Source organism: Drosophila yakuba, chromosome 3R (assembly GCF_016746365.2).
Source record: "Drosophila yakuba strain Tai18E2 chromosome 3R, Prin_Dyak_Tai18E2_2.1, whole genome shotgun sequence".
Classification (NCBI taxonomy): Eukaryota; Metazoa; Arthropoda; class Insecta; order Diptera; family Drosophilidae; genus Drosophila; species Drosophila yakuba.
This window is the reverse complement of record NC_052530.2, coordinates 18,526,027-18,540,157: the sequence shown is the minus strand read 5'-3', so window position 1 is coordinate 18,540,157 and position 14,131 is coordinate 18,526,027. Positions and strand designations below refer to the sequence as shown.

Genomic DNA, 14,131 nt, shown 5'->3' with positions numbered 1-14,131 from the left:
GAACTTGTTCGAAAACAGTTTATTATTTTTTTAAAAATGGTAATTAAATTTTCTTAACTTATCTTAAATTCCCAGTAATATACCGAGTATATTTCATTTACCTATAACTATTTACAACACACACTTTATTTCTCCGAGTGCCTGCATAGAAAATCATCCATATGCATGCTCACATATATTTATATAGTGGGAATGGTTATGGAAATGCGATCGGAGTGGGAATGGAAATGAAAATGGGAATACGAATGAAACAGAGAACGAGAATGAGAGTTGGTCTATGTGGTTGTCTAACACAAAGTGGAGACCCAAACATTTCACGTTCCTCAAATAAACTGCACACGAGCGGATTAGAAGGGGGAGTGGGTGGGAGTGGGAGTGGGGGTGAAGATTGTCGGGCATTTTGACAGTTGGCAGAACATTCTTTTTAATAAATTTATGCGGCATGCGATATGAACTAGAAAATGGGACGAGCAGCGGGGGATCCCCCGGAAAAGCGTTTGGCAGACAACTGAATTTGAACTGTTATACATACATAGATGTGATGCTAAAGACGCAACACAAATGCAGATTGTGTGCGAATCTATAGCAGCCACTTGTGGGTATTAAACTTTCAGTAAAATGATTTGATTCCTATTCATATTATGACTATTTGATTCGAATAATGCATTTTTTAAGGCTATATTAAGGGAAGCACTCTTGCTTTTTCGTATAATTACGAATTCTGTGTATTAAAAGTATGGCCAGTGCAAAAATAATAATTCGATTTAATCAGTTAATTATAACACATTAACCGCCCAGCAGCGCGTGATCTAAAGAATTCAATTAAAAAAATAATTAACGCATATTCTGATTGATTTCAGTGGACAGTGCAACGATGCGAGTCTGAATGTTAAGCAATTTAAAATTATTTAAATGCACACACTTACACATTTTAACTGAGTGGAAGCCGTTAAACATGCACAAGTGCATTGCACACTTGTGGGAAAGTGGGAAAGTGTTATAATCTGCTAATGAGCGCCACCAAATGCAAATCAAACATTTGGCTTTAATGCATTTTTAATGTGCTCAGCTGATGCGAAACATTCGTTTGGATGATTGAGTGAGTGAGTGAGTAAGTGAATGACTGGCTGACTGATTGATGGCGACATTTTAATGAGGCCCATTGGCAATTCGCTCTAAAATTCGCATTATGCAACCGAACTTGCACCTGCTTTCATTCCCCAGCATCTCGCCCCATCTCACTCGCCCGCCACGCAGGCTGTCTCTTTCTGTCACTCTCGCATGCATCGCTGGCCCAGAATTTGGTTCAATAATTTTTCAAAGCGCGCAGCAAAAGGAATTTCAGCAAAAAGTCGTCGGCGCCTTTTTTGAAAACTGATAACAATCTAGTTGCTAGCTATGCGCCCTCTCTCTCTCACTCTCACTCTCTCTGCCTCGTGCTCCCTCTCGCTCACTCGCGAACTCGAGGACGGCGCCGAAGTGAAAAGGGGCGAGTGAAATGCAGAGGTGGAAATGAGACAAGACAAACAAAGTCAGACAGTGGAAAAATGCTGAGGTGGCCCCACAACAGGAACACACAAACAGCAAGTAAACGTTGCTGCACATGCATCTACACTGGAATGCAAGTGTGTTCATATATGTATCTGGGTGATTTTTGAATGTTTTCAACAAAATTTAGTCATTATATTAAGCTTTATGATTAGTTATAGTTACCAAGGTTAGCTATAATTCCCACTACGTTCTAGCATAGCAGTTTGGCAGATTGCTGGTTGTGTTTTCTAAATTTACAGACGAACTATAGCGGATTGCACCTCATTTCTTTAAGAACTAAATGTGGCGTCAGCTAAAATAACGTTTTTTTCCAGTGCACTCCCTCAGCTTGTGTTGTTGTGGCTGTTGCTGCTTCGCTTTTGTGCGGTTGTGTTGCGAAGAGCGAGCTGCAGTATAAAGCAAATCGTGTCAATGACATTTGGTGACACACACACCATTGCACGGCGCCGCACACATGCACGTGTATACAAGTGCGTGGGCCAGGTGGAGAGGGGGAGGGTGGTGAAGGGGTGATAAGAAAGCTAGAAGAATGGTGGAAAAGAAAGGCCGATACAAGAAATTGCTTTACGAGTAACAACAGTGGGGGGCTTTCTGGTTTTCTTGTCTAACCATTTAAGTGGGCGTATGTTGCGTTGCGCCTGTCACAGATAAAAAGCGAAAAGGGAAAAGGGAGCAGGTCGGGTGGAGGGACTAAAGAACATAATTTACGGTTAGCTCTGCGCTGTGGTTCCTATTAATAGAAACGCTTTTGGGGTCATTACGTTGTAAAGGTATTGTTGCTGTTACACGTTAATGCCTTGTCGGCATATAACTGCAATTTGTGGTGGCAACCCTAAAAAAACGTTAAAGACAACTAAGTACACCCTGGAATTAATATTACGTATTTTATTATTTTAATAGAAATGGCGAAAAAATTGTATTTTTGTTTTTAATAATTGGTACAGACCTATTTTTCTCTGTGTAAGATGATCCAAAGATTAAACACAACGATGTATACCTATTCAATTTATCAAACAGCTGCTAATTTATTTCATTGTGCTCAACTAAGCGTGGGATCAGATGGAAACTTTTTATTGCAGTGTGTTGATGATTATTGGATATCATTAAATAGGCTTTCCCCGAGTTTATCTTATTTATTATGTTCCTAATTTCCCTGTGTTACTTGGACTAAATATTTCATAGAACTGACCTATTTTAGGTCTTCTAAACTAGGACAGCCACAAAGATAGAAAACTGAAAAACAGTTTTAGAAATGAATCTGAAAATAATAAAATCGAATGTTGCATAGATGATAGTAAACGTATTTGTGTAATTGCAACGGATTTAGCATGTTTAATTAACTAAGCGAATAAGTAGCCGATGGCGATGTGCAGGTATAGTAAATATGTACTTCAATCAAATCAAGTCCTCTACCATTAATGCCATTGTCATTCACGCCTCGTCCTGTCGATTTTCGCTTCCATTTCAATTATTTTTAATGCCAGCTAGCATCGCATCGATCCACTACCGAGCTCATACCGAAATGCAAACTGAATGGCTCGTATAACCATACGCCCCGTTGGCCCAATGTTCCGCTCGCCCAATGGCCTGAATATATAATGCGGAACAATTCAATTTCGAATTTTTTCTTGTTTACTCCTAGTAGCTCCTCTTTTTTTTTTTGCCTGATGCCATATAATTTTATTTTCAGCTCCCATCCTGTTTTTTGGTGGCCATTTAGCTGACCGCACTGGTTGCACCACCCCCCTTTTACCTGCCGTGCATACCAACCACCCATCTCGATGGCATTTCAAGTTAAAAGCCATGAAAATCAACACATAACAAACCCGAAATCGCGGTAGGAATAAAGTTTTGCGGCTTTGCGGAAATTGTAATTTAAAACTACGCCTCTGCGGTATTGTTCTACTTCGTTGAGTTGAGTTGTTTTGCCCACTGCAGTTCTTTTTCATTGCCCTCGGTTCATATGCAAATATACATATTTAATTTCATTACTACGAATTTTTTCATTGTTGGCGTCATTGAGAGCGTTCATAGAATAGCATTTCCAACAATTAAATGAATTGCAAATAAAAGGCTCTATCCTGAAAGTAGCGCTAATCAACACGCGGCATAATAAACAAAGCAAACGGATTTTGAAACTAAAGACTATGCCGACTGGCAACTACTCTTCTAATTTCTAAGCTAGCAATATTGTACAATCGTAAATGCAACAATACAGCCAGGCAATGCATCGTTTTAAATAAAATATGCGAAAAAATGTGTGAGATTTTAAAGCATTTTCCTTATGCTGCTGCAAAATGCAATTACAGGAAAAATCGTGGTAAAGTCATGGCGTTTCAATACAGAGGTTAATCATTCATCGGTCGATTTCCGATTCACTTTGTGAAATCCGGTGATGTAATCGAGATACTACAGGCGCTAGCCCATATGCCGCAATTAAAGTGCACTTTAAAAAGGGTGTGTGCAAAATGCAAACAATTATACCCATTTAACGCACATGTAGTTCAACCACAGACGACATTTAAACTACTTTTTGCGCACCATGTGCTAACTTTATATATACGAGTATGTATATTTTTCCAAATTCATGCAAACACTGATATATGTAGGTCGCAATAGTTTTAAAGCTTTAAGCGAGATGGGAATTTATTGAGATTTGTGAAGAAGCCTGACTTTTTCGCTTGCAATTTGACAATTTTTAGCACCAATTACCAATGTCATTTGTCACTCTTGTTGGATGAAAAACTAGGAAGTTTGCTTTTACTGCTGTCCCGCTTCCTCCCTCTCTCACTCACTCTTTCTCTCTGTCTCGCTTGCTCCCTTGTCTGGCTTGAGCTTATTTAAACATTCTGCTTATATATTATTTCTGTTGCGGGAAAACTTGGCCAGCTGACAGACGACAAGGCAATGTGTCAACCCAAATGGAGAAGAAAGAAACAAGCACAGCAGCATAAAGAAGTCGGCCAAAAAGGAAATCCAGATGAAAAGCCAGGCTCTGGAGTCTGGACCAGCTTTTCCTCATACCTGAGATGGGAGCCAAAAAGTTGACGACTTCTTTTCGGTTAGTGGTGACTCTTGAAATTAGTTTGGGCTTAAATAAGAAAACTTGCAAATAAAATGAAATGGAAATTGGGCAAGAGGCGGGGAAGTATGCCGAATTTCCGGAAATTTGTCAAAAGAAATAAGTCGCTAAAAAAAGCCTTTTATTTATTAGATTGGCGTTTGGGTATATACACATAAATCCCATTGATATGGAATATAAATCCCATTGATATGGAATATTACAGAATTACGGAATTCCGATTTCCTTCTGTAATAAACTTAAAGTTTTTCAATAACTCGGAATTTTCCACTGTTAATACATCTTCTACATCTAAATGTATATGCTTAATTCATGGATAATGTATTTAATTTTCTTTTATCGGTTCACCGCAGCTTTATCCATCAATCTCTATAAATACTAAATCTAAACCAGACATTATCCCATCATCATTTTTCTTGACTGTCGCTCGGCATTTCGACAGGGACCAAATCAACAACAATTCATCACCAAGTGGATGACATAAAAGCACTCTGTTTTGCCCACCAACTTCCCTTTGAGCCATCTGCGGAAAATTGCCCTCCCAGCGAACTTTGGCCTGCATAATTAATGAATTTACACATGCATAATTATAATTACCAGCAGCCAGCAGCGACTAACTGCCAACTAACATCAGTTTGGGGGGATGGGTGCCTAATGAAGTCGCATTGCTCGGAGGAAACTACTCGTACAATAAACAAAAAACAACAAGAGCAACTTCATCGAAAATTCAAAACCAATTGGCAATTTGTGAGCCAGCTTTTTGTACTCGAAAACCCCAAGCCCCTTTTTTTTCTGCAATGAGTTTCCCCACCGATTTGAACCATGTTAATTAGCTGTTGGTAGGATGGGGGGGATGCGGTATGGTTTTAAAGGGCGTGTAACTGTAAATTGTTAAAATAGGGCCCAAACAAACAACAGCGAACACAGCAGAAGTGGAAGCGGAAGAGGTACACTGTAAAAAATAAACTTACATCAACATTTTATGCCAAAGGAAGCAGTATTTATTCAGATAGGAATAATGATTTAATAGATGTCAACTAATTTTTATGGATTTTTTAAAAATAATTCCAGATATTTGGTGTACCAAAAGTTTTTGGTATGAAAGTCAATAAAACATGCTGCTTTGCGGACTATTAGGTATATATTTTTTCGCAGTGTAGAAACACTGGATTTAATCACACCCTCCTCGCCTCTTATTTGACCTAGCTTGATTACTGAATAATTGAGTGCTGCGTATAATGAAATTCGTATTCAAAATTCGTCGTCATTCAGTTGCTGCCGCTGAATCAGAATCTGACTAAATGTTTGTCGAGCTAAGGGACTGCAGGGAGGAGGGATTGGGGTTGGGGTTAGGAGTGTGGGCGTGGCTGACGGGGGGGGGCGACGATGCTTTCAGAGGTGAGTAAGTGCGTTTGTGTGTGCGCTGCTGTGTCTGTGTTTGGTTTGCGTAGCCGACTTGCATACGTAATGTCCTTCCTCCCTCTTACCAACTCCCTACCGGCTTGCCACCCCCCGGTTGCCATGAAACCGCTTTGGATCCGCCTGCTCCCCCACCACCCCTGGCCATCATCAACGCAACATCATTCAACGCTTTTATAGCCATTCAACTTGACGCATCCGTTTTGGCCAAACTTTTTGGCCTGGGCCGCAGCTGAATGGGCCACGAGGCCATGAGCCAAGTTCCATGGGCTGCCGCTAACGGGTGGGTGGTTCAAGAGGTTTCACTGTACAGATCAGCGGATATTGTAACCAGCAGGAGGTTATTAGATCCAAGATAGCTGCGTATTGACTAAAAGAAGCATCATTAATTTTTCCCTATAAAAACTTTACGAATTACAGAATATTAGGATTTAAGCAGGTCAGAATTATGAAAAATAAAAGAAATTAGGGAATTAATATTATTATTTCAGATAACGAAACAAATATGGAAATGTTTCGAAACATTTTTATAAATATAGTTCATATTTTCAGATATTTTTTTTTACCAATTCCAGCGTCATCTAAAGGTCCACTCTCGCCGGGGGCTAAAAGGCAACTGCAGCTTTGTTCTAGACTTGTGGGAATAGGAATGCGAGGAAAGGCAAATCCAGGAGCGGAACAAGGACTTCCAGGCCTGGCTATATCCACTTGGCTCCAACGGCGGCTAACAAGTCGCGTTCGCTTCATTATGTGGCCTCTTCCTCGTATTACTGCGTTTATGTCACTTTTCACTTTCTCACTCGCTGACTGTCTCTTTCTCCCCCATCTGACCCTCTCTCTCTCTCTCTCTCTCTCGCACTCGCACTGGCTACGCCGGCGTGTCATTTCGCTTGGTTCATATAAATTGTTTTGGGATTTAGTCGCACGATTTTCCTGCCTTTCCCCGACCATCCCCCCACCCCCCCGCGTGCCAATCCCCAGACTCGGCTCACAGCTCCGGCTCATTATTGTCGTCGGTTCGTTTCTGTTCTTTGTTTAATGACATCATTTTGTATGAAAAATTGTAGTTGCATACAGAGTGGAAAATGGTGAGAAGGATATAGGGTCGGGTAAGCCCTGACAAAATTATAAAGTTGAGCAATGATTAATGTCGGTACTCCTTACCCGGCTTCCTATCACGCATATATCGCCTGCGTAATAATCCTTGTCATGAAATATTTCGACAGCGACATGCACATTGCTTCGTTAAATTAAAAGAGAGAGAATAAAGACACGGATACTGAGTTAAGTTTTTATATACTTTTTTGTTAGCGATTTCAGAGTCACGTTTCTGAAAGAAAAATGTATGAAAAGCTGGAAGCAATGAAAGGAAAATGACAGCTACGCGCTGGGGAATCACAAATTAAATGCGTCGACAGCATTGAAAGAAACGATAAGCTAAGATTGTGTTCAAAAATTTGGTTATATTTTTTTGAGTGAATAATTTTTGGCCAGGCAATGAACCGCTAAAAACTCAAAGCAGTATATAAATTCCCATAAATGTTTAGCTGTTTTAGATGCCTTATTTCATGGAAGTTTATCTACTTTATTTGAGTTACCTATAAAAAGTACATGCCATTCTTGTCAGTTCATTAAAAACCACAAGTTAAAATTACTAAAACTATCCATCTTAATGGAAAACATTTCCAAGCACCTCATCTTCATTGTAATAAACACTTTATCTTCATTGGATTTGCAGTCAGGTCTTGAAACCCTTTCGTGGCTACATTCTAATAAAGATATGAATCATGAGTCATTAACCACGAAATGGCAATGGGAGCAATGATGAGGCAGGGTTCTAACCACACTTGTCTTTTCCTTTCCATTCTGCAAATTTGAGTAACAATAAAACCGAATAATTCCTGCCCAACCTGAAAATTCTTTAGTTGCCTTTCTGTAAAGCCAGCAGCACATTTTGGCCAGGACTCTTGGCCAATATTTGCTTAGAGTTGTGCAAACAGGGTGCCGCGTGCATTGTGTGCACGTTAAATACCGCATAAATTAAATTAATTGGCAAAGTTTATTTTTTATTAGTTTGACGAGACTGTAAGCCAGAAAGAGAGACAGAGACAGAGAGAGAGACAGCGAGTGTGTAATCACTTTTCATTGTGTACCAATCTCGGCACAGTCTCGGCGAAAACTTTTCAACACTTAGCTATGCAAATGGGCGGACTTTTGAAGAAGGGAGCGACTGTGGCATCTTGCGGTGGCACATTTAAAATTTAAATGGCTTCAAAGTGAGCATTCGCCTATATAACAGCCTTTTGGAGCCTTCCACCCAGCCATTTACTTTCCTGCTAATGAGTGGCAACCCTAGTGTCAACCGCAAGCCTATAACGGTAGAATACAAATGTCAAACTTCGCAACAGCTGTCAAATGCCATACTTATACATAGGTTTACACGAAGGCACATTTAGGTAAATAATATTATTTAAATTTATAAAAATCCACCCCTAAGTTATTTCAACTGGAGTATTAGGTATTCAGGACAATGTATGATTAAACGAAATCACAAAATTCACCGCATAAACATGCTAAGCGGACTGTTTTTTGTGGAATTTTCATGAAAATCCATGTATAAGTGAAATTTCCCCAGTCTGCAGTCGAATTAATTGTTCCCCTGGTGAAATGAGGGGAATATAGAGGGTGGAAGGGGGTTTGGTTAACAAACATCTAACTGTCTTTTTGGCAGCTTTACTCTCCCACTGGGTGCAATTAAAAATTATGTTTATATTTATTTTCCACTCCCTTCCCCACCAAAAGTTCTCCTGAAATGACACTCGAAAAAAGGCTAGTAAACGAACTACGGAAGGGAAACGGAAATGAAAACACAAAATGGACGTCAATGTTGACATCTGACATGGCGGGGGTGTGTTTTTCTTTGGTTTACGAAAAACCAACGAAGGGATTGTATATGCCTTTTAATGACAACTTTTTATGTATCCGCTTATCTAGGTAACATTAATCGTTAATGATTAAAGATTGGTGGTGTTACAAATTTGACTTACTTTTTATGAAGTGAGGTTTGTGTGATGAAGCCAATTAAGTTTGTACAATCGTATACCATTCCATAAAATCTGAAAGTATTAAGAATTATTGTTAATAGATAAATTATTGATTTTAAATAAAATTATTTGATTTGGTTTAGTGTATAGACATCCCCTGTTAATTTATAGTGCAAAACCATATTGAATAGTGTATGTGCAAACGTATGACTGGCCACTTAACCCAGATGCAATCGAGAATTAATGCCATCGTCAATCAGTTAAAATCACATTACATAGCTCTTATACCATATAATAATATAAAACTTTGGTGTCGGTTAAAGGAAGCCGTAAACTTTTAATTCGTAATGCTCTTGTTTTCACGTTCTCATGTTTTTGTTCTGCCGCGAAAAATCGCCAACTACATGAAAAACCCATAAGCCCAGATCCCCATCTCCCTTCGAAGGAACTGCCTTCAGTTCGCGTTCCGCTCAGCCTTCATTGTTGTTGCTATTGTTATTCCTGATGGCCATTCCGCCGTCTGTGGCGAGTGCAAGCGAGAGGCCAACAGCGGGCGAGTGAGACGGGCAATGCGGGACAGCGACGGCGACACCAATATGCATTTATACGAGGCATCGACTGCAGATGCGAATGCATCAGCAAACAGAAAAAGAAATAAAAACCGAAACAGAAACAGAAACTGAAACAGTGCACAAATAAAGCAAAATGCGAACAAAAACAGAAACAGAAAGAGATCTCGAAAAAAAGAACGAGAATACAATGGAAATGTTTGGTTTTGTGGGGCTTCGAGGATTTCGCGGACAGATGCCATGGCTATGGGGTGTCTACGGAGTTCTATAAGCTCCGCTTTATAACTCATATGGGCTTGTTATGTGCCATGTTATCGTGTTGTCGCTGTACGCATTTGTCTTGATACCCAACTCGTTTTTTATTGCCCTTTTTTGGGCTTTATAATAATGAGCTTCCGACAGGGTATGATGGAGGGTATGCAGGATTGTAGTTGGATTGGGTCAAGATAGAATATACATATGAAGGTTGTATTGTTCAGAATGCCAAAAGACTCTTAAGTCTGAAATACTACATCCTGTTCTGGGCCTCTTCGCTTTAAAACCGATTCAATGCCATCTAACGATCGATTGATCACCTCCTTTGTAGAACAGGGCAACGTCCAGTCCATCTATGGACCAGGTCCGCCTCCTTTTCGAGGAGTGGGCGGACGGGAGGAGCAGCAGAGTAGCAGAGCGGCAGCGGAGCAGACAGGGAAAAATGCTGTTAAACAAGTTTCGGGTTTTCAGTTCTCGTATTTTTTTACTCCAAGCCCAAGCCTGAAGGCTGACGAGTGCGTGCCTTTTGCTTGGCATGCGAATGAGAATTGGTTTCAACGTTTTCTCCTCATTTTTCGCCACTTTTTTTTGTTATTTTTTTTTTGCCATTTCTGTCTGGGAGGTAACAAAGTGCAGAGGCACTTAATAAGCAAAGTGTTTGCCCTGCATGGGCAAGAGAAACTCGTTTATGCAACACGCCTAACATCTCGCAATGCCTCACAGATATTACGATATTAAAACTGCTAAAACTACTAAAACTGCAAGCAGAAACACACATTGTGGGCAACAAGATACAAACTTGTCATCAGCATACAGCGCAGAGATGGCAGAAGTTTTCCGCCCGAATTCAATTTGAGCGCGACAACAACGGCAAACAAGATGAAGCTGCCCCAAAGCGATGGAAAAGTCGAACTCAAATCTGGTGGGGAGAATGAACTTCTCGCTCCGCAGATTGCTGACTTGCTGGGTAAAGTTTTATGGCACACCGCTGCCCTTCGCCAACGTGGTCCATAAATTACGTTACGTATACGCAACGTTGGCGAACACATAAAGTATTCGCCTTATGAATATAAAAAGAAGTAAACGCAGTAAATTAGGCGAAAAATTCAATAATTTTCCCAACCAAATGGGGACACGGAGCAAACAAGGAGGGGAGTGCAAACGATCTGAGTGTTTGAGGTTTGTGCCCTTGAGTGGCAAACCCAAGAGGGTAAACATTCTGGAGTACACCGAGTATAGCGATAGCGGGAAAATCATGTAATGAGAATAACATTTAAAGTGGAATTAACGCTCGTTGGGCTTGAATTTAAGTAGAGTTTCGGTATGCGAAGAAAATCCTAATCTCATATCTTACATTCAACTTTGAATGTCTGATGAATTTTAGCTTTTTAATTATACCCTAAACTTTCTATCTATTAATTGCATCCGGCTAACCGCTTAATCTTTATCACACTGTTCCGGCAGATACAAAACTCAGATTCTGATGGGATCTCCCCACAAAGTTGCCACAAATTTTGGCCTCCTGCCAGCCTTAATTGGCCAGGCCATCACGAAAGCGGCAAGCAGGCAACACCCCAAACTAAATTACACAATTAATAAGCGCAGCCAACAAACCAGAACACAAGCCAGCCCAGATGAACAACAACAGCACACACAATAACCGCACATTTAAGGCAAAAATCTGCACTTAAGCAGAGGGCCAAAAAGGAGAAAAGGGTTGGGGGGAATAGAGGTTCTGACCAGCCCAGCGAATGCGTGGGAAAGTAACCATATCCTGGCCAAGACCGACTCCTATCCGAAAAGCGACTCAAAAATTAATCAGGCGAACATAATGCAGCGGGCCAGATGAGGCAAAGAAATGCGATAAAAACGAAATGGGAATCTTTAAAGTATTGCCTGCCGTACATATATAGATAATGAAATACGATGTTCCCGCCACGGCCAAAACCAAAACCAAACACAGCCGAACAACCAAACGAACTAAAGTTCCTTTCGCGTCCCGAACCCTTCTTGGCCCAAATACTTTCGTTCTGGCCCGAGGGCAGACAGGGCAAAATAATGGAGCCAATGGCCATGGAACAAAGCAACACAAACTACAGTAAAAGCCCCCAAAGATGGTTAACAAAGCAAAACATAAACGGAATTCCCATCGAATTTGTAATACCCTGAAGGTAGAGGCGAAAGTTGTGGGTATCGAAAGTTGGAGTGGTTAATTACACTTATGAGCTGCAAAAGTTTTATATTTAAGAATGATATCATGACTAAATGTGGTAAACCAAGAACGCAGAAAAACAAAAGGTAGCTTTCAAGAACTGTCACTACTAACTCAAGATGCTCAAGTCAACGGAATCATTCCTCTTGGCCAAATAGTTCGAGTGCCGCTTGTCGAAAGTGTAGCGGCAAACAAATAAAGTAACCAAGAGACCACGAAGACAAGGACGACAAGGAAAAAGCTCATAACCAAGGTCCTGGTGCTCGGCATTTTTGGGCAGCAGCTGCCAGACAATGCCACGCCCCCAAGCCCCCCAAGCACATATGTGGGTGGGTGGAAAAACTCAGGCATGGAGTATATGGAGCTGGAGCTGGAGATGGAGCTGGAGCTGGGGGTGAGCTCGATCCCCGAGTGCAATGGCTGCCCTGGGGGCGAAGAAGAAGGGCGGCCAAGTTATGGCCATAGACAAGTGCTCGAGTTTCTTATCTGGAAGCAGAGCTGAGTTTTTTTTTTCGCCCACCTCCCGGTTTCCTCGTTTGTTTTTGCCAGCACATGAAATAGCAAACATTTTCCCCGAGTCATCCCGAAAGTGGAAAATGGTCCAAAAATAAAATAATAAAACGGAAATCCTTCGCTCCACAGTCAATACTCATTAGATTTGTGCAAATACTTGGCTGCCAATACCCCAAACCCCTTTGCACTGCTTCTAATGATGGCTTTCCCATTTTTCGCTCGCCATTCTCAAAAGTAATTCCACTGCTTACGCAATTTTTCATTTCGCGCTTGCTGCGCAAATAAATCAGAAAATTTCCTTCTTTTTTTTTTAACGAACCGCCAGCATTTTCCCCATTGACTTTTGCCTGGTTTTCTTTCCACTTTTTGGGGATGTTAGTACACCGGGCGTGACCTGCAATGTTAACGCAAATAAATCGTTCAAGTTTTCGGTTTCCATTCCAAACGAATGTAATCAAAGTCGAGCACTTCACATCTTAAATATGTTTGCCATTACCCGATGTATTTGGGGGCCAATCGAGGGGGACTTTGACTGATAAGTTGCTACTTTTAAGCCAAAAGTCAAAGGCCAAGTGGCATTTACCAAGCTTACAGATGCCATAAAATATTTACTGACAGGTTTCAATTTTTAGTCACACTTTTGGAAAGCAACATTGAAAGGGCTTTTTTACACCTATTGATCATGATGATGACTTGCTGATGAACCTAATTTGAAATGAAATCTGACACTCGAAAAGAGGAGCTTAAAAGCATAAAATTGTACTGCTGTTCTTGTTGTTCCCAATTTAAACTTTATAAGATATGGTGCTCCTTATTTAATTACTTTCTGAAGTGGAAAATTGTTTCGGTCTTATGCACAAATGGCTACTTTATTGCTGATTAGATTTCCATGTAGGTTACAACTTGTAACATCCACTTGGAGATGTGTTCTCAATTGTCCCGAAGACAAAACCATTCGCATTTCCCTGCCCATTCCCACTTGCTGTCTCCATTCCAGCTGGCATGCTCCACGTCTGATCCACGCCTGCTCCATTCCCCATTCTGAGCTCCACATTCTTCTGCCGGCTCAGTGAGTAATCCTGTTAACATGGGACTGGGACTCGGCCCCACTTACGTCTTCCGCATTTGGAATTCAATAATTTCCATTTGTTTGCTACATTGCTGCCCTGTTTGGCCTGCCGCCCCCCGCAATTAGCTACCCCCCCCCCATCCACTGAGTTGCACGAAATGTGCTCACATTTGGCCACAAATTAAACTAAACCCACTTTGGATGGAACCTTGTTTGCTCCCATGCGCCTTCGGCAATGCTAAATGTGTGGATAATGAAGGGGTTTTTGGGTCCTTCGGTTGGGGAGACTTAGTGTGCTATGAGCCAGGTGGAATGGGAAATGGCAGCTAAAGGCGAATGCATTCAAGGGCCGTGCTTTGTATTTGCCATTCGCAATCAATTGCCACAATTTGTGTTGATATACGGGCTGCCTGTACA

General features: G+C 41.0%; 1 protein-coding gene across 1 annotated transcript in view; it reads right to left on the bottom strand.

Moving 5' to 3' along the window:
• LOC6537383 (trophoblast glycoprotein) overlaps positions 1-14,131 on the bottom strand; it is a 43,512-nt gene that overhangs the window by 22,444 nt on the left and 6,937 nt on the right. The window contains exon 2 of the mRNA XM_002097903.3: positions 9,100-9,168. The gene's annotated coding sequence lies outside the window, so the exon portion shown is untranslated. The remainder of the gene's footprint in view (positions 1-9,099; positions 9,169-14,131) is intronic.